Raw genomic sequence first — 18,558 nt, 5'->3', positions numbered from 1 at the left:
GTGGAGGAATTTTCAATGAAAGTGCTTCACTCAGCAGCCATTAATGATTCTTATATCCAGTATGAATAAATTGAAATTCCTATCCTTGTATCAGGTGCAGCAATTGTGTGTAACAATTGTGAAGCAAAAAAGCAAAAGCAAAATTGTAATATAACAATATAGGTAATATAGAACTTGATCTAATGATATTAATTAGGCTATGCAAATAACACAACTACTTCGGTAGCACATCATTTATGCCTGTTGAATAGGCAGTTTTCTGCTTTGCAGATACTTGAAATCTTTTACTAATCTTTCCCCAAATCCAGTAGGAGCTGCCTTTTACATTAACATGCCAGGATACAGACTCACTGGATGTTTAATCTTTCTAGTGGTTAAGCTATATTCTTATGGTCAAGAAAGATATTTTTTAATTATTAATCAGTTAAAAGGATTTCTTACTGTAGGCCTATTATAAACAACATGGAGGAAATAAAAATAAAAATACTTGAGTTAGACAGTGGACACAGGTTGCTAATAAATCAAGTAAATGAAACTGGATGGACTGCTTAATTATGTAACAACACAACATTTATGGCGACGAAGATGTTTCACACATATACATTCTTACGTGATGCTGACCTCGATATCCATATTTCACATTGATACTGTAACACTATAGATGAACCTAAACCTCACATTCTCGTCACGTTGATAAGCTTTTTGAAAGTTTGATCATGATCAAAGATCATGATCTTTGTTTTCTAAGTGTGTTTCCAAATTGCCTTTGACTGCTGTATGCCTAATTGCGGCATTTAGCACCTCATTTCGTCTCTAATTTTTGACATGTACTCTTGACATAAGTCTTGCATAAGTGGAAAGTCGATCAGCCCCCATTTAAAAATGGTAAGCTTTTACTGTCACGTTAATAACATCACGCACACGCACACATAATGCTTCGACTGTCCTACACTTTAAATATCTTTTGCACATTATGGAGGGTGAGCATAGTTACCAGTTCCCTTCATGCAAAAGGGTTGTCTTAGGTTACTGTAAAGTCTAATGCACATTTGGAATTCTTAAAAGTAGTTTATAATCAATACGAAATTTTACTGGGAGCCAAAGTAAAGTAGCTAAGATATGATTGATGTGATCAAATTTTCTAGCTCTATTAAGAACTATGGCTGCTGCATTTTGAACTCGCTAGGCACTTTAGGCACTTAATAGCACAGCTAGATAGTAAGGGATTACAGTAGTCCAATATTGAAGTAATAAATGCATGGACTACCTTTTCTGCATTATGTGTGGAGAGCATGTTCCTAATCTTTGAAATGTTTCTAAGGTGGAGAAAGGGGGTCCTAGAAACATTATTTATTTACGTGAGCTTCGAACGAGAGACTGGGATCCATAACTCCAAGATCTTTAACTGTTAGAGAAGATGTGATTGGGAGACCATTGAGGTTCATTGAGTAATTAGAGAGCGGAGACCTAGCTGACTCTGGGCTTAATAGAAATACCTCTGAATGTCTCTGAATGTTAGAAATTAATTAAAAATACTAATGTCAATGTATTTACAACGCATGTATTTAGGACGTAATTTTTTCAATCACAACAAAATATGTTGTTGTATTTTTTGCATTATGCTTACTACAGAATTAACAGTCAACTGTTCAGTGACTTTGCATGTAGAGTTGTAACACTGCTTATTACTAGAACTGTGGCTAGAATCAAAATCAACGCTAGTGTCATTCCTAAACCCCAATCAGCTAGTCGTAAAGTTAACATTCAAATAGAAAATAAAGATGCAGACTTCAGAATTAGTTAAAGAGAATAGCTGAGAGAATAGAATAAATTATTCGTTACTACCCCTGTCTTTTATCATCCCTCCATCCCTCCATCCCATGCCATCTTCCTCTATTATTTGCTTTTCTATTTTGTTCTGGTATCTCCTTATCTCTTTTTAAAAAAAACATTGGCCAAAAGACTAACGAAAACACTGACATACTTAAGACCTTTAATATTTTTTTTAAATATAACATTAAAAGGAGAATGTTACTTATTTCACCCTGACTGTCCACTTATATATCTGGTTTGAGTATGATTTTCCTTGTTCAAGTGAAAACAGTAACAAATGTAGCATGTCACAAATATATACATGACTATGTATGAAAAATGAAAGACATCAACATGAAACACTGGAGCTGATTTCAGTTAAGCACCTAGTTATGGAAACTATAAAGACTAACATTGTCATAAAAATGTTGTGAAAGTTAATGCTTAGAAGATTACAAGTGGCTAAGACATACCTTGTTATAGGCTGTGCTTACTGATGTACACCAGGTGGACATAGTGTCAAAGCAGAGGGTCTGATGGAGCAGGTGGAACATCAACATTTAAAACAAAAATGAACTGCTTGTATTTAGTGAACTAAATAAGGCATAAGCGTCCTATGCATGGCATACAGATCCCTATAAGCTTTGATAAAATCCATCCTCATGTAAAAGATGTATTGTCCCAATCACAGTAAGTGAAAACTATGACATAAAAAACTTTCTTTACCTAATATAAGCAGGCAATTATCTTTTAATTTGACCTACCCCAGTAAATCACGGTACCTAAGTTGATGAATAACAGGAATAATCACAAACTTCTAATGAAGCAAAGTAATATATAATTACAATTATAAAGGACTAATTTGGTTCGTCTCCCCCAAAGCCATTAGAATGTTCTTTATATAACAGGTGAAAATGACCTACACCAATGTGATATACAAACCAATCCTGCTTTTATTACACAGAAGAGCTGAGCAATTATGGGGAGGCACCCTAAAAAGTTGAGGGTGGAATTACCTGTCAATAAACAAAGTACAGAATAGAAAAGCAAAACTATTCTGTTGCATCGTCTTTGAAATGACTCTGCAAGGAAAATGTTGATATGAATAAATGCTTGCATTCCTTTCTGATACAAGTCAAAAAATATCTTTAAAGTGGCTCAAACATAAGAACTATGTGCATTCCTTCAAAAACATATACAAACCAATGAAAAAATCTCCCCTAATATGTGTATATACACAAGTGTCTGTGGGAGCCCCAAAGCTATATTATGCATTCAAATAACAAAATATATATCACAGTCCCTACAAAAAATGAAAGTAAAAAAGCTAACAAACAACAAAAAGGGGAAAATCATAAATGAAAATATCCCAAAAATAATTTTCTAATGTCATGTTTGTAAGCAGCCCTGCTTTCCTGCTTCCTAAAATGGTGACATATTTTAGGTACTCAGGCCACTGGAAACAAAAATATGCACAGCAGTTCTTCCACACATTTAGAGGAACCTGATTTTTTGTTAGATAAATATGTGTCGGTTATGACCGTTAAAAAGACCTGAACAAAAAAAAATGTTTGGATTTTTATTCGCTGTCACCTTTCATCACGGGCAACATAAAAATTCACACTACTGCAATATCGCTAACATGTTACTGGCATGCGAATAAGACACCTGAGCACAGAGAGAAACCCAGTGTTATGATTACAGTTGACATTGGAACTAGCTAGATAGCTCATATTAAGACACTTCTTTGGAGAACACGTGCTAAAGTGTTTTCCCCACAATCTATATGCATAATTTATTTGCCAACTGTGACCAGAGAGAGAACATACCTTACTCACAGCCTAGGACATGCATGGATTTTGATGAGGACTGCATATGCCTGGGATCAATTCAAACACGTCATGACGATGATATAAAACCTGATGAAACAAGCTTGACAAGCAGCAGTTCCGTTTTTTCGTGAAAGTATCAAGCACAGATGAAGACGTTTCTATGGTTATCTCGGTTTTATAAATATTAGCCTATAGGGTTGGGCTTAGTACGTGAATAAAAGATGGAATTAAACATGCATAAATTACGGTGTCCTGGAAAACCCATCGTGCTGCAAATACACAAAGCATATTCATCAAAGTGGTAACACACTTTAGAAATGCAGTGCAAATTCAGAAAACGCATACAACTTCAGGAACAAATCCCGTCACAACACAACGGTAGTGCTGTTTCCGGAGGACACGGAAAGGGGCGGACTTCTATGAGATTAGCGTGAAGTCTATTGGAAGTAGTGACAACTGAGTAAAAAGGGTTGTTTTTTTTCCAGTTACCACGGTGTTATCAAGGGTAGGTATGTGATACAGAATGGAAGACTGACCTATTCATGCTCTGCATTCTTGCATATTTATTTATACATAAGGCAGCCTTAAAAACATGGGATGGAAATCCCATTTAACAAAATATGCACTGTTTTACAGTCAGAGTGAAATAAGTAACATTCTCCTTTTAATATATATATTTTAAATGTTAAAATTCTTAACTATGTCAGTTAAGCTGCCAAAAATGCCCCTTTTGAAATTTGTATTTCTAATGTCACAAGAACACTTTATTTACGTATCTCTGCCTATTCAGCCTATAGAGGTTTAGCACACCCACTTAAATTGCCTTTCTCAGGCATTTCAGCTCTGAGTACCTTTTGAATGAAGCACAATACAGGGCAGCCAATCATAAAGGAGCTCATTTATCCTACATCCGTCTTAAAGGTGCAGTAGCAACAGGTGCCTGTTGAATTCCAAGCGATATCTATAGAGGTTGGAAATTGGTTGTGTAAAAAAAAAAAAAAAAAACAGGCTGAAAACGAGTCGTTTCCGCTCTGTGAATTGGGAGAAAGGGACAGTGTGTGGAAGCCCAACCCCAGTCATATAGGTTTGCTTCTAACAGTACCATTACCATCACCCACTCTGGTGCACTAGTTTGAGTGTATTAGAACTAGTAGCAATGCTGAAGCATTACATGTATCTATAACAAATATTCTGACCATGATGAAGTGATAGGTTTGTTAAGGCAAACTGTGTATGCAATACATGTTGCTTAGGTCACTTGCTCCAATTGTACACAACTCTAAAGCTACACAACTGTACATTAGTTAAAGTCTACACAGTGTCAGTCATGTGAAGTACAACTGAAAGTTCCCCTGTTGTATTCTTCCAACAATCAAGTTCTGCGTAAGTGGGGGCAAAATAATATGAGCTTCACATCAAAGAACATTTTAAACAAATGGACTGTATGTACATCTTTTTTTCTAATGTTACAATTGGAGTCTAAAGTTATATCTCTTATCAGTGGAGGATGCACTTGCTCAAACCTTTTCTTTAGATTCCTTTTGTACACACTACAGACTGTGACCTCGAGATGCTTGAATGAATGTTGAACATTCACACTTGTGTATGAGTGCCGATTGTTAGCTAATGCATCATGATGAGCCTATCCTTTTTGAGTTACTTACTGAGATCATTCTCATAGCAAGTTCATTACACCTTGTGTACTCGATGTAGTGCGGTGAGCAGTTACAATCTTAGTTACAATCTTAGTTATCAAAGACTCACTCCACCGACCAAAGCCTCTTCTCTTAGACAACATGACAAAACCATCGCAGCTTGAGAGCAAAAATCTAGCCTCGTAAGAGGTGTTATGTTCCATAGGCAGATTGACATCTTAATGCGATACACATGAACTCAATTTTCTTTGCATACATGTACATTGCACTTGTAATGTTTCTGATATTGCTTCTCTCCTGAATAGCTCAGTCAGTAGAGCATCAGACTTTTAATCTGTGGTCCCTGTTCAAGTGAAAATATTGTTCTTTGCCACTAAAGTGCGCTTGATAAGTTTCTTGAAATACCTCTAGATCAACCTCAGTCAAGGGACAGGACCCTGTTGCCTTGAGCCTTGCCGATTAAACTGACATTTCACATCCGTTTCCCCCAGCTGTGATGCTGTGCATTGGCTGTCATCCCAGGTTAGGCTAGCTAGTTCTGCTGGCAAGCTTGAAATATCAAAATCCTTCCTACTTTAAAAAAAATCAACACTTCTGAGCCTATCCTTTTTGAGTTAATTACTGAGATCATTCTCACAGCAAGTTCATTAGACCTTGTTCACTCATTGTAGTTCGGTGAGCAATTTCTATATTGGATGAGATAAGGAGCAGACTTGTTCAAGTCACAGAATCCATTCACACTTAAACAACAGGAGCTTGTCAGTGGAGAGTATACTTGCTCACACCTTTCTTTTCAATTCCTGTTGCATAAGGGAATAAGGGACAAGGGAAGTCATTTTGGAACAAACCTGTGAGGCAACTGTCTTTGAGGCAAAGTGTCTGTATCCAGGGAAGAACATGCGCATGTTCAAGTGCTTGCCCTGTACTTCATTCTCTGAAGTTTACTGAGAAAGACCTGACAGCAGTTGAACACGTTTGGTTGTTGTCTGCTACCTTGTCTCTGTCTCTCTCTGTGTTCGCATGATAGGCACCACTGCATGCCATGCACCAGGCCTCCTTTCTTGTGAGGCTGTCCCTCATGACATCTATGGAGTGCATAATTGAAGACTAAGTGAAAGGATTCCCTTAAGATCTGAATACCTTTGGTTGTTGTTGTACATCGTCTCTGTCTCTCTCTCTATGTGTTAAATGCAAACTGCTCAGGTCATGGTTTTGACAGCTTCTAGTATTTTCACTAGATCCAAAGCAGTGTCAAACCTGTTTTTACATTTAAATGTTTTCACTTGGTTTTACATTTTAATGTTAACAAAATAAGAAACAATACACATTATAAATGTTAGATAGCTACATATTTGTACTTCTTGTACAAACTAAGAAAATAATAGAACACTAATTTAGTTATGTGACATATTGACACCTGAGCAAGACATGGGTGAGGGATAAAAAGGCAGGATATTAGTCACACAAAGCACTGCCAAAAAGTTTTAAAAACACAGATGTGGCGAAGATCATGAAGACAGGCTCAGCTTTAGTCCACAGTATGCTAAATGGGAAACACTGGAGGATGGTACATGAGGGGTTTAAATAGGGAGAGAGTTAATTAGAAGCAGGTGATCGTGATGGTTGATAAGTGTGTGATTGTGAACCGAGCAGTGGTCGTGGTAGGTGATTTGTGCGGATATGTGTGTACGTGTCTGTGTCTGCGTTCCTGGTTCGGTGCGGACCAGAACCTGACAACTTGTTTCCACTTGATATCAGAATTAGTTGAAGAGAATAGCTGGTCCTGTCCTTTATTGCAACTTAAATATAAACATGCTTTTGAGGGACCCTCTGGAGAATGTCTGAGGGGTACACAAGAGTTTAATTCTTATAAACTTTTTCAAGGGCAATTATGTAAACAACCCTCCTTTTTTTTCCATATTGTTCTTTGAAGTTTCCACCATTATGCTCAAATTACACATGACATTATAAAAGCTAGTCACCTATGAACCTGCGGGCTTATATAGAAGGGAAAATAAACTATGGACTATTTGTGCTCTGCATTCTTGCGTATTTATTTATGCTAGGCTGTACATAATGCAGCCTTAAAAACATAGGATAAAAATCCCCATGTAACACAATTCAGGTTCTGTCTAAATACATGGCTAGCTAGCTAGTTATTTTACAATCCCATTTAGAACATATATCGTCGTGAATGTCCTGAACAAAACACGCTGTACCTAATCCCCATAAATGACATATCTCTCAATGAATAAAAACTTGTATGCTTCAACAGTATACAGTGGTAGAAATGGCGATCACCTTTAAAAGGATTTCTTACTGTAGGCCTATTATAAACAACATGGAGGAAATAAAAATAAAAATACTTGAGTCAGGTGTCTGTTGAATTCCGAGCGATATATATATAGAGGTTGGAAATTGGTTGTCTAAAAATGAATTGTGATTGTTAAGTTACATAGATGTAAGTGGACATGAAGGGAAAAAATAGTGTGGGTGCCAAGTATGGTGATTGTATTTTTAAAGCTGTAGGAAATGTTACATTCAGAATGTTTGTGAGACAAAAAAAAATAAGATATAATTACTATCCATGGTATAATTGACTGTGTTGCAGACAACATAGGCAGGGATTAGACTGAAAAATGTCAGAGTATTTTTAATGCTCTTTATTGCTGTCATCAGAGGTTATGCAGCCATATCCTCCCGAGCAAGTACGGCTTCTAATCCTAACAGTTTGGCCGCCTGCAGACACAAATACCGTGTTGAGCAATATTTAATTACATCTACTTGAAATGCATATTTAATTGCATTGTTAGTATTTATGGAAAACAAGTGTTAGGATTGCTCTGCTGCATTGCAGACTTTCTCACTCTAGCAACTGTGGATTCCATCTCCTCAATCAGTTGGCCCATATCATGTTCACAGGAACCATATTCCATCTTTATAATAGAATTCAGTTTCACCTCCAACTATGAAGAGAAACAGTGTTAAGCAATATTTAATTACATCTACTTGAAATGCATAGTTCATAGCATTGTGAGAATTTATGGAAAACAAGCGTTAGGATTGCTCTGCTCCACTGCAGACTTTCTCACTTTAGCAAACACGGCTTCCAGGTCCTCAATACACTTATCCCTCTCATTGACATTCATATCTTTAGGTTCCACCTGTAGATATGAGTAGAAATATTGTTGAACAGTATTTAAATACATTTAATTGAAATATGACTTTAATTACATTTTGATACATTTGTAATTTATAATTTGTATTGGACTGGAAAGGAAACAAATACAATTTTTATCGCATAGCCGTTATCACATAGCCTGCAGGCCTAATGATGTAAAAATGTGCCCCCAAACATCAAATGTTCAACAGAAATAACAGGACCTGACACACTAAGGTACCGTAGACCCATTCAAATTGTGCTATTGGAATAATAAATTCCAATGCATTCAGTCATTTTAGCTAGTGTTGATTTTGATTCTTGCCACAATTATACTATTAATCAGTGTTACAACTCAGCATGCAAAGTCACCGAACAGTCGACTGTTAATTCTATAGTAAGGAGAATGTAAAACAAACAAACAAAAAACCCACCAACAGTATTTTTTTTTCCTGTAACTGACAAAGATTGCATATGCTAAATGTATGCTTTTAATAGGACAAGACAATGAAAGCCAGCCAAACAACCAAACAATCAGCTCAGAGCTTATTATGAGGGAGGACTAGATGAGAGAGAACTTTGACCTGTGGAGTGGATGACGCGAAGCAGCGGCCTGCAGCCGATCAGGGGCTCGGGCTGTGGGACTGAATGGCTTACCTGTGGAGCAGTAGAGGTAGTGCAGGGACGTCCCACTGGTGGGCTTGTGTTCTGGCTAATGCCTACTCCTGACATGATCTCCTCTGTGATATCCTTGCCATCCTGGTTAGGGTCTCGGATACGGATCTTAGCGAACAGCAAGTTATTTGCATCTAGTCAATCCACAATTAAATTAATTTCACATCTGAGGCATGGGGAATACTCACTGTTTTCTTTACCCTCTTAGTGGGTGGAGGCTGCTGAGCTGTATGCACTATTATGGATGGAGATTTGGTGTATATGATCTGGCCAGGATAGTATGAAGGCCCTGCCACTAGTGGTGACCAAAAAAAAGCACTGGTTTCAGTTAGAGAGCAAAAGAAAAACCAGTTTCAGCCAGCAGGAATACCCAGAAGAAAGGTCTCTTTATCGGTGAGAGCACGCATGTAGGTTTCCCAGGTGGGGGTAGAGAAAGCGAAGTCCAAACTCACCATATGCTAGTGGGCAGTCTGCAGGAAAGAGCCCAGGGTAGAATGTACTGGGTCCTGTGGGCTGGACGGAGTACTGCTGGGGATGTCCCACGTAAGGAAGGCCACTGTGGTGATACTGAGAATGAAACAGAACAGCAGAGGTAAAGGGCCTAGCACCAGACATGGCCATTCATATAGGACACTCCTAAGAGATATTCAAAGCAGTAAACAAACAAAAAATACAAAAACATTTAGTTTTTACACTGAAAAAAAACTTAACTAGAACTTCTCATTTCTGCTTCCAAGATAAAACATATTTTTATCTACACATTTTAGGAGCAGTTTATTTATTGCTGGCCAACCTGTTTATAGACAGATTTTCAACCCATTTGCTACACTGTGTACATATTTGCACAGGCGCTTTTCTCTGCTCTGGGTACCTGAGGCACGTAGTACTGGAGTACGTAGTACTGGCCGGTCTGGGATGAGGTGAAGGGCATGGGTGTCAGGAACATCATGATGGGCTGGCTGGACACGGGTCGAAAGGAAGCGCTGTTACTTGGAATGGCAGGCTGGGCTGTCTGCATCTGAGGGATCTGGAAAAGCTGGGAGAGGAGAGGAGTGGAGAGTGAGGGTCACAGAGCAGCGTGGCGTATGCCGCAGCAGCCGGCTCAGACGCTCGGAGTGAAGACTTTAGTCAAGAGTTGAGTCGTGGACTCTACAGCAGTTGTACTGGGAATGTTGAGGAGATATATACATAAAAAAAAAAGTTTAAAATTTAAGGGATTTTGAATGTCCTATTATGCTAGGCATGCAAGATACAAAAAGAAAACCTTTCAAGAGTCTGTTTCACATGCATGGCACTAATACAAGGGTGAATGAATTAGCATGAAAAATTAAACAATTACAATGATGGATGCAGCTAATTAGCCATGATTGCAGGAGAGGGGATATATATGTAAAAAACAACTAATCTTGAATGTAAATTTGTACCGATAACCTGAGTCTATCAAAGCCAATGCTGACAAAATATGACATGAGCTAGAATTCAGAATGTGACAAAACCCCCATCCCAGTTGGCTTTGATGCTCAGAATGGGAACATAGTGAGGGAATTCCTTCTACATGAGAAACAGTAAAATGAGCCTAAGACGTGATTCTCACATACTGTCTCCCACCGAGCTGTTGCCATCTTAACATTTTCTGGACATAAAATCCTCCCTCCAGCAGTTATGCAGGCAGGCAGAAATGAACCTTTGTATGGGCTCCTGGGTAATGGAGCAGCCATACCATGTCCAAAACAGATTATTAAAAAGCACTGGAGTCCAAAGGAAATAAAGAGAAACAGACTAAAATAGACTAAACATAAAAGACTAAACATAGGTGCTGGCATCCTCCGAACTGGGGAGCAGAGTGGAGCGCAGGTGCACCACTGAGCTACTGGAATGTCTTTCAATGCATTTTTTGAAGACTGCAAAATTACCTGAATGGATCTCAATCCTCCCTTGAATATTGAAGCAGGAACGAGAGAGAAGCTAGTGGAAGAACGCACTAATGGGTGTGGAGGGTCAGAGAGACTGTAACACGCTCACATACACTGGCACACACAATTTAAACAAATCTTTAAACAAATTTAAACCAAAACAAGTTTGTTTGTTTTTTTTAAATGACGGAATTGAACACTGTTGTTACAGTGGAATTGTGAGGTCAGAGGCAGAGCAAATGTGTTCCACTAACCTTCCTGGCCCTTTAAGTGCACTACTGCAGATAGACTGAAAACAAATTTCACCTAAATAAAATCACACTGTAACACTGAAAACATAAACACAGACAAGCACTGAATGAGTGGTAAAGGGCATTAAAGCCTAAGTATTACATGGAGATCACCGCTCACATTTTCAATTCTTTCCTTTGACAAAACAACTCACATCAACAGCCAAGGCACTGCACTGGCTTTCTAAAAGGAGATGGCAGATGGCACTATCAATTAGCTTCACTCAAAAATGGGAGAAAACAAGGAATGCGGCATGTTATGCGCTCGTGCACATAGTTCGGTCACACGTCTCTGCTATGGTCTTCCAACGTACACTGCCCTTGATATGAGGCAATATGGCAACCTACTGTAAGCTCAACCTTGGGTCACGATATCATACAGAGCCTTCATAATACCCTATGCTTCTGTGCATGTGCTAGTCAGATTCAAGCTCAAATATCGTCTCTCTCAGCTAGCACAGCCCGGCCTCATCTGTCTACAAAACTTCCAAGAGGTCTCCGGTACACTAGACAAATGTTGCTGTTTTGTATTCACAGAGAACATTTATCCAAGTATGTGTACAGGTCAAAAAGTTGGGATGCGGCTGGGAGACAGGAATCCATCTGCCTCTGAGATTGATGTGTGAGTTGGGGAGGGGAGTGCAGTGGCTAGAACACTAAACTTGGCGAGGTTTTACCACAGGCACACAGAGGAGCATGCAGCATACAGTGGGAGGTGCTGCGCTGCGGCGGCGGACATTAGCTGCTGGTGGGTAGGATGAGAGAGCAAACTGGGGGTGGAGGAGGGTGGGGGGAGCCAGGCAGAGACTGTGGGGGCAGGATGCGTGCAGACGCATGTCACATGCTGCAGGAATCTGGACCATGTTGCTGACAAGTTCATTGAATGTTTTGAAGCCAACTACAGCACATGCATGTCTGTGTTGTATCTGGGCTTGGTGGATTAGGGTCAAGGAAGACTTATTTTTAGCTGAAGATGTCTATCAATAGCAACACACTTAACTGCAGATAACCATATTTACTGCTAAACTTTGGCTGACATCTCAAGTGAGGCGCACTTCATACAGAATGAATACAAGAGTTAATTTACTGTCTTGTGCAGTTCAATATAACAAGCTCATGGTTCATTGCAGGTGGAGCCACCGTCCTTGTTGATTGAAAACCTTAAGAAGCAGAAGTAACAGTCCTATTCCAAGCTAGAGAAAAAAGGCACAGGACTCTCACACAGCAGACTCTGAAATGGAGGATCTCTCACATTAAGGTATGGCTATGCAGCCTTGAATTTTTATCTCCAGACATTCTTGTGTGGTTCCTAGATTTTTCCCACATTCCAGTCCTTTTCTCAAGTACACTTTAAATAGAAAATAAAGTAATTAATTGAAGGGAATAGCCGGTGCCATCTTTATTCTGAGCTCAATGTTGCATACAGACGAGGTATTGACCACAGAATGTCTAACAGTCTCAGGTGGGTTCAATATTTATACATTTTCATCAAGTTACAAAACCATTTTTTTTTTTTAATTGTACCTTTAGGTGGTATCCTGGCCTCAATCCTGGACTTGCCACAGAGGCCATATTTGGTCATTCTCACTTCCTGCTTACTTCTGAAGCCTAATTTGGTCTTTTACAATTCCTGCCATCATATTATTACATCAATAATTTCATTTTATTACCTCACTTGAGTACACCTCTAGCTGGATATTGAACCACTTGGTTGTAATCCTAAATGAATCATGAATGATACAATCAAAGGATCACTGCTTGAAGCCAAGCAAAAAAGTTAGATTTTTCACATTCACAGACATGAAGAACCAGCAGGACGAATCAAGACTCATGTGAACTGTGTGGGAAAGTAGACTTTTCACATACTGTAGAACAAAACCGCTTTGATGAAGTTGTAAGCAAAGAGCTATTAAGAACATAAGCCTGTGTAAATCCTGATAAGCAATTGTAGTTCAGAAGTGTTTGAATATGTGTATTGTTTGTTTGTATTTTCACAGGCCAAAAACAAGTACTGATTAGCAAGATTTACTACCTCCCAGTACACCATTTCTTTTTACTGCCTGAGTAGATGTTGATGGAAGTCAAAAGGGCAACAGAAGCAACAGCCATCTGGTGGTTGCTTCCAGACTACCAGATCAGCTTGATATTCTCTATTGCCTCTCTCTGGCAGAATACCCACCAGGTCATTCCACATTTGCAGTTTTGGTGATGCTCTTTGCTTTGGCTTCAGTGTCACTTTGGTGGGCTTCTTTGGGTGGGATGATTCCCCCGCTGAGAGTGTGCGGGCTGTTGTGGAGAGAGGATGTGTCTCCAGAGTCACATCCAGACCCACATATGGCCAGCGCAACCAGAAAAGCACAGGTGAGGAAGGCAAGGCTTCTGAGAGCTACCAGCCAAGCAGGTGTGGACAGAAAAGAGGTGCTCTGTAGCAAAGAGAAAGGAAGCTGATTGCTTGGTATGTAAAAGGAGAGAAACCTGGAAGCTGGTGTGGATAGTATGAAACCCACCAAAAATGAAAACAACAGCTTCATTTGGAAAGAAAACAAAACAAAAAAAACAAAAAAAACCCCACAAAATGCAGCAAGAGAGAACAGGTCTTTGCTTATCTTAGATAAATCAATGTTTGAAATAATCAATGCTTTAAAAAGCATGGTAGCCAGGAACAAAAAAGTAACCAAAAGTATTCAAGTATCCATTTTTTTATATCAATTTTTATCTCTGACAAGGAAGATGTGGAGGGGAACCTGGGAGCCTGTTGGACAGGGTAATGAACTGGATTGCAGGCTCAAACACTGTATGCACTTATATGCACTTGAAGGACAGTGTTCACTACCAGTTCCGTGTACGCCTTTTTTTCTATCGTCACTTTGTATCAACTGGGAAGGAGCAACTGTCATTCACACCCAACAGGAATGCAGCTAGATGTGATCTTGAGAATTCTTGGCTATAGAATCGCCAAAAACTATCTTAAGCACTTTAGCACCATTCTAAGACAACCATTGACAATAATTACTCACCTTAATGAATTCTTTGTCTGCATCTTGGCTGCATCTGAGCTGGTGGTTGAAAAGCAGGGCCCGCAGCTGTCGGTTCTGGTGCTGGATGTCATACTGCTTAGCTGTCTGACAGGCCCGCACAACTCGTAGGTCTGTTCAAGGTGGCACTTGTACACCTCAATTTCCATCGTAATTGTCCTGTACAACCATTAAAAATTTGACAGAAGTTAAAAAACAGCAGAACGGTTTGTTACAACTGGAAAAAAATAAATAAGAAAATATTGTTTGTTGTTGTACATGAAAGTCAGAGAGCCATGAGGATAAGCCCTCTTGTCCAAAGTTCTGATCAGCAGTTATGACCTCCTAACACTGCAATCAAAATGCACGGGCAAAAGATGCATTACTGAAAAAACACTCTGCACATCTGGATTTCATGTCACCACAGTCAAAGTTGAAGGCTTTGTTCGGTGAAAAGAAAACAAATGTATCAAAGTTGATGTTATACTCAGTAAGAACTCAGTACAGTAAGAAACTGCAAAATACTCAGAAAACTCTGTGCATGAGTCAGTGGCTCAATAGTCCAACTAAAATCAGCCAGGACCACAGTTTAGTTGGGTTAAACATGAGTCAACTAAATCCTTAGTCAGAGAATGATATTCTGTCTTTGCTGCTTACATGATCAGCTTCTTTCAAATAGCCATGTAAACTTAGTTATTTAGGAATAATATCAAACTACATGTGGGCCATCAGATCCTGTTTGCCCTTGAAGACCCACTCACAATCTTTGCCCAAGTCCAGCACTGGACATGCATTACCTTGCACAGTTTCACAGCTCTGGCACTGCAATCAACAATGCATACGTCTTAACTAAGAAGGCAACAGTTCAAATGGAAAACCTACTTCCTCTCTGGGAGTGAAGGAAGCCAGCTGCTTGATCTTCAGTGTCTGGTTGAGTCTTGGATGCATCAAGCACAGGGACACCAGCTGATACCCCATGGTTGAGGTGCTCCATATATTGTGCAAGGATCGGTTCGTTATAATCACCATTCTGCATTTTTTAACAGCAGCAACAGCATAAAATGGTTCAGGTAAGGGTGCATCATTGGAAGACTTTCACTAAAATATGTCCTCACCATGTCTCAAATACAGCAATACCTCTTAGAAGCCATTGTACTGCACACAGAATGGACAGTCTCAGCAGTTTCTGTTCTCATATGGAACCTCAGTGTTTTGATTACAGAACCAGCAATTCACAATGACATGAACTGGTTTCTTCCCATTGAATAGGGAGTTTATATATATAACTGAATTTGATCAAACTATAGCAATGATTGTGAGCAAGGAGCTTTCATTTTACAGCCTAAAAATGAAAGTGGCAAATAAATGTATGTTACAAATAAACCAAACTTGAAACGTTATATGAATAGCTTCATGTTGAATATACACAGTTAATCAGTCATTACAAACTACATTCTATTAATACAGAATGTTTATGAAAGTTAATTTAATCTAATTAACAATAAATGAACAGTCGAATATTGTAGTTCAAACAGTCCGATAGCTGTAGTAATGGCTTAAGTCATTTTGCTTATTTAGAGAGAACGATACATTTGAAAACCCACAGGTTTGTGAATTTGGGTCTCTAAATCATACAAAAGTAGGTTTTCTATTGCTGAACAGTTAGCTAGCTAACAAACTACCAGCACCTAAACGATCAAAGTTGAAAGCTGAACAATGAAATGGTTCCACAAGGAATGGTTTATAGCCCCGAGTTTGACACTCGCTGACCTCAACTGTTAGCTAGCTAACTAGCGTATCGCTGTGATAAAGCGATACAATCTTTAGCAATGAGGACATGAATAAAGTATCCTTTACAATTTTCACAATATTGTTAAATTTAATTTGCTGGCATTGGAGGTTATTAAATATTCACAATATCAATAATAATTCCTTGGCTCACAGAATCAGACATTACATTTTTGCTGTTATGGCAGCTGTTATAAAGATCATATTTATACAGAACCCTGTTCAGTTAGTGCTAGTATTGAGGAACCATTGCATAACTAATAGCGGTACAGAGACAGAAACATCATGTGTTCAGATGAATAACTGGATGTGTGTGAGACAGTCTGTGAGAGGTTTGCATTTGTGTGTTGCATGACTATGAGTGGGAAAACCATATAAAGGTAAAAACATTACCTCTGCAACAAGGATCTCTTCTATTTGAAGGAAAGGTTTAAGTTAGACACAGTCTCAACAGAGTAAGTTAAATCTGTCTGTGTTAAGACCAGTTGACATATCAGTGGTTTATCACTGATTATGTCTGCCACTGAGATACCACAAATTAAGCTTTCCAGATTCCAAGACATACAGTTGTGCAGTGTGAGCCATACATCAATTTGAAAACTTCAAAAGTCACGTAATGTGTGCATGGCATAAGCGTATTAGCAGGTCCCGAAAACATTTGCTATCAGAAAGGATTTCATCATAGAAAAAAACTACAAATTCTAGACTTGAGAATGTGAGCATCAATCCCACTAACACTCACATACTAAAAGAGCACTCTACCACTTGACCTAGTTCTCCTAGAGTGGGACTTGTTTGCAGATCGGACAAAAGCTGAAGACACAGTGGAATGGCAATTCTCTAGGAGATCATACCAAATCCTGCATCCACCCTAAATATTTCATCTAGCTGTGAAGTCAAAAAAGCTTATTCCTGAAATGACAGGAATAGTTCTTGCAGATTCTGATATGCTATGCAAACACTATAAAATGTGAGCTATGTTAGATCTGGCAGCCATTGGCTCTAACTGTCTCTTTTTATTGAGTTAAGCAATGCTTACAGAATAACTTTCTATGGCTTCAAATACTTCCAAGAATTAAACCTTGCAGAGCTCTGTAGCTAGACACATTGTCTCTGTAGGTTTGACATGTTCATTTGACAAACTAGCTAAAATAGCATCTTTTGGTTTGAATAAATTGCCCCTTAGACCCAGACAAAAAATTGCTCAAAATCTTTTTGCTTATTCATGCAGCAATGACACAGATTTCCAAAGAAAGAGGACGTATGGTTAAAGCTAGAAAAAAATGCCTACTCTGTGCAGAAAATCTGATATTTTAAATATGTCCCTAAAAGGTTTATATTCCTTGGCTCACAGAATCAGACATTACATTTTTGTTGTTATGGCAGATTTCATGGTGTAATAGACAGCACTATGTAACTCGCAGCAATAAAGCTCAGTGGACTTTGCAATTGATGATTTCGTCACTGTGTACAACTGCACTGAATTGCTCTTTAACAAAAGCTTCTCCACATTTGCTTTTGAAGTTTAATTCAAAAGTTGGCTGCAGAATAACCATTTGTCAGAGGGAACAATAAGTGTCAACTTTCACCTATGCTCGGTCGAAAAAGTGGCCGTAATCTCGTTGACACCAAGTCTACAATTTCATGGAAAGGTTCCCTTCAGTGCTCCACCAAAAACTGCGAAATGAATGGAGAAAGGCCGATTAGCTCAGTTGGTCAGAGCGTGGTGCTAATAACGCCAAGGTCATGGGTTCGATCCCCATATGGGCCATGTGGGTTTTGTTTGATGAATGACCCCTTGTCAACAAACCACCTGTTTGAACTTGTGTTGCTTATAACATTGCTTGTAAATCACAATCTGCTAAGACATGTTCCAAGTACATGAGAGTGTGTTCTTGATTACAAAACTTTACCCATGGATTTGTGCTTGTTTACAAATCTTGGACAATGCAGAGAAAAGTATGAAATCAGAGGGACTCTGGCATTAGTGTAAGGCTCTCGATCGCTGTGTGAATAGGTCAAAGAAGCCATTCCAGAGGCATGCAGACAACCTGCATCCTCCCCATCAAATTATAGCCAGTTAGGTGTCTGGAAGTGCCAGGGAGTTCAAATCGTTTAGTCTGAAATGTGTTGGGATATGATTATGCCTGCCACTGAGGTCTGACAGCTCCACAGTTGCCTTGTGAAAAGAATAGAGTATAGAACGGCACCCACATACATTACTGTACACATCAGAGATCAGCGCAGGAATATCAGTTTGTAAACCCGCCAAATCTGCCCCCACAGGCTCCCTGAGTTCTACTAATCGCTCCAACACCTTGTTTCAACCTCAGTTTCTTTTTTTTTGAAGCGCATGAGGCAGCTTCAGCTATTTCCACAGGCAATCATATTAGATGTGCCATCAGTAACCAGACATGTG

General features: G+C 39.0%; 1 non-coding gene across 1 annotated transcript; it reads left to right on the top strand.

The window, feature by feature from the left end:
- The first annotated feature begins 17,836 nt into the window (after window positions 1–17,836).
- Window positions 17,837–17,910, top strand: trnai-aau (transfer RNA isoleucine (anticodon AAU)). The gene has a single exon. It is a non-coding gene; the product is annotated as a tRNA-Ile (tRNA).
- The last annotated feature ends 648 nt before the right edge of the window (window positions 17,911–18,558 follow it).

Source organism: Electrophorus electricus, chromosome 5 (assembly GCF_041902795.1).
Source record: "Electrophorus electricus isolate QZ-2024a chromosome 5, ASM4190279v1, whole genome shotgun sequence".
Lineage (NCBI taxonomy): Eukaryota > Metazoa > Chordata > Actinopteri > Gymnotiformes > Gymnotidae > Electrophorus > Electrophorus electricus.
The sequence above is the reverse complement of the archived record's forward strand: the minus strand, read 5'-3'. Positions and strand labels throughout refer to the sequence as shown.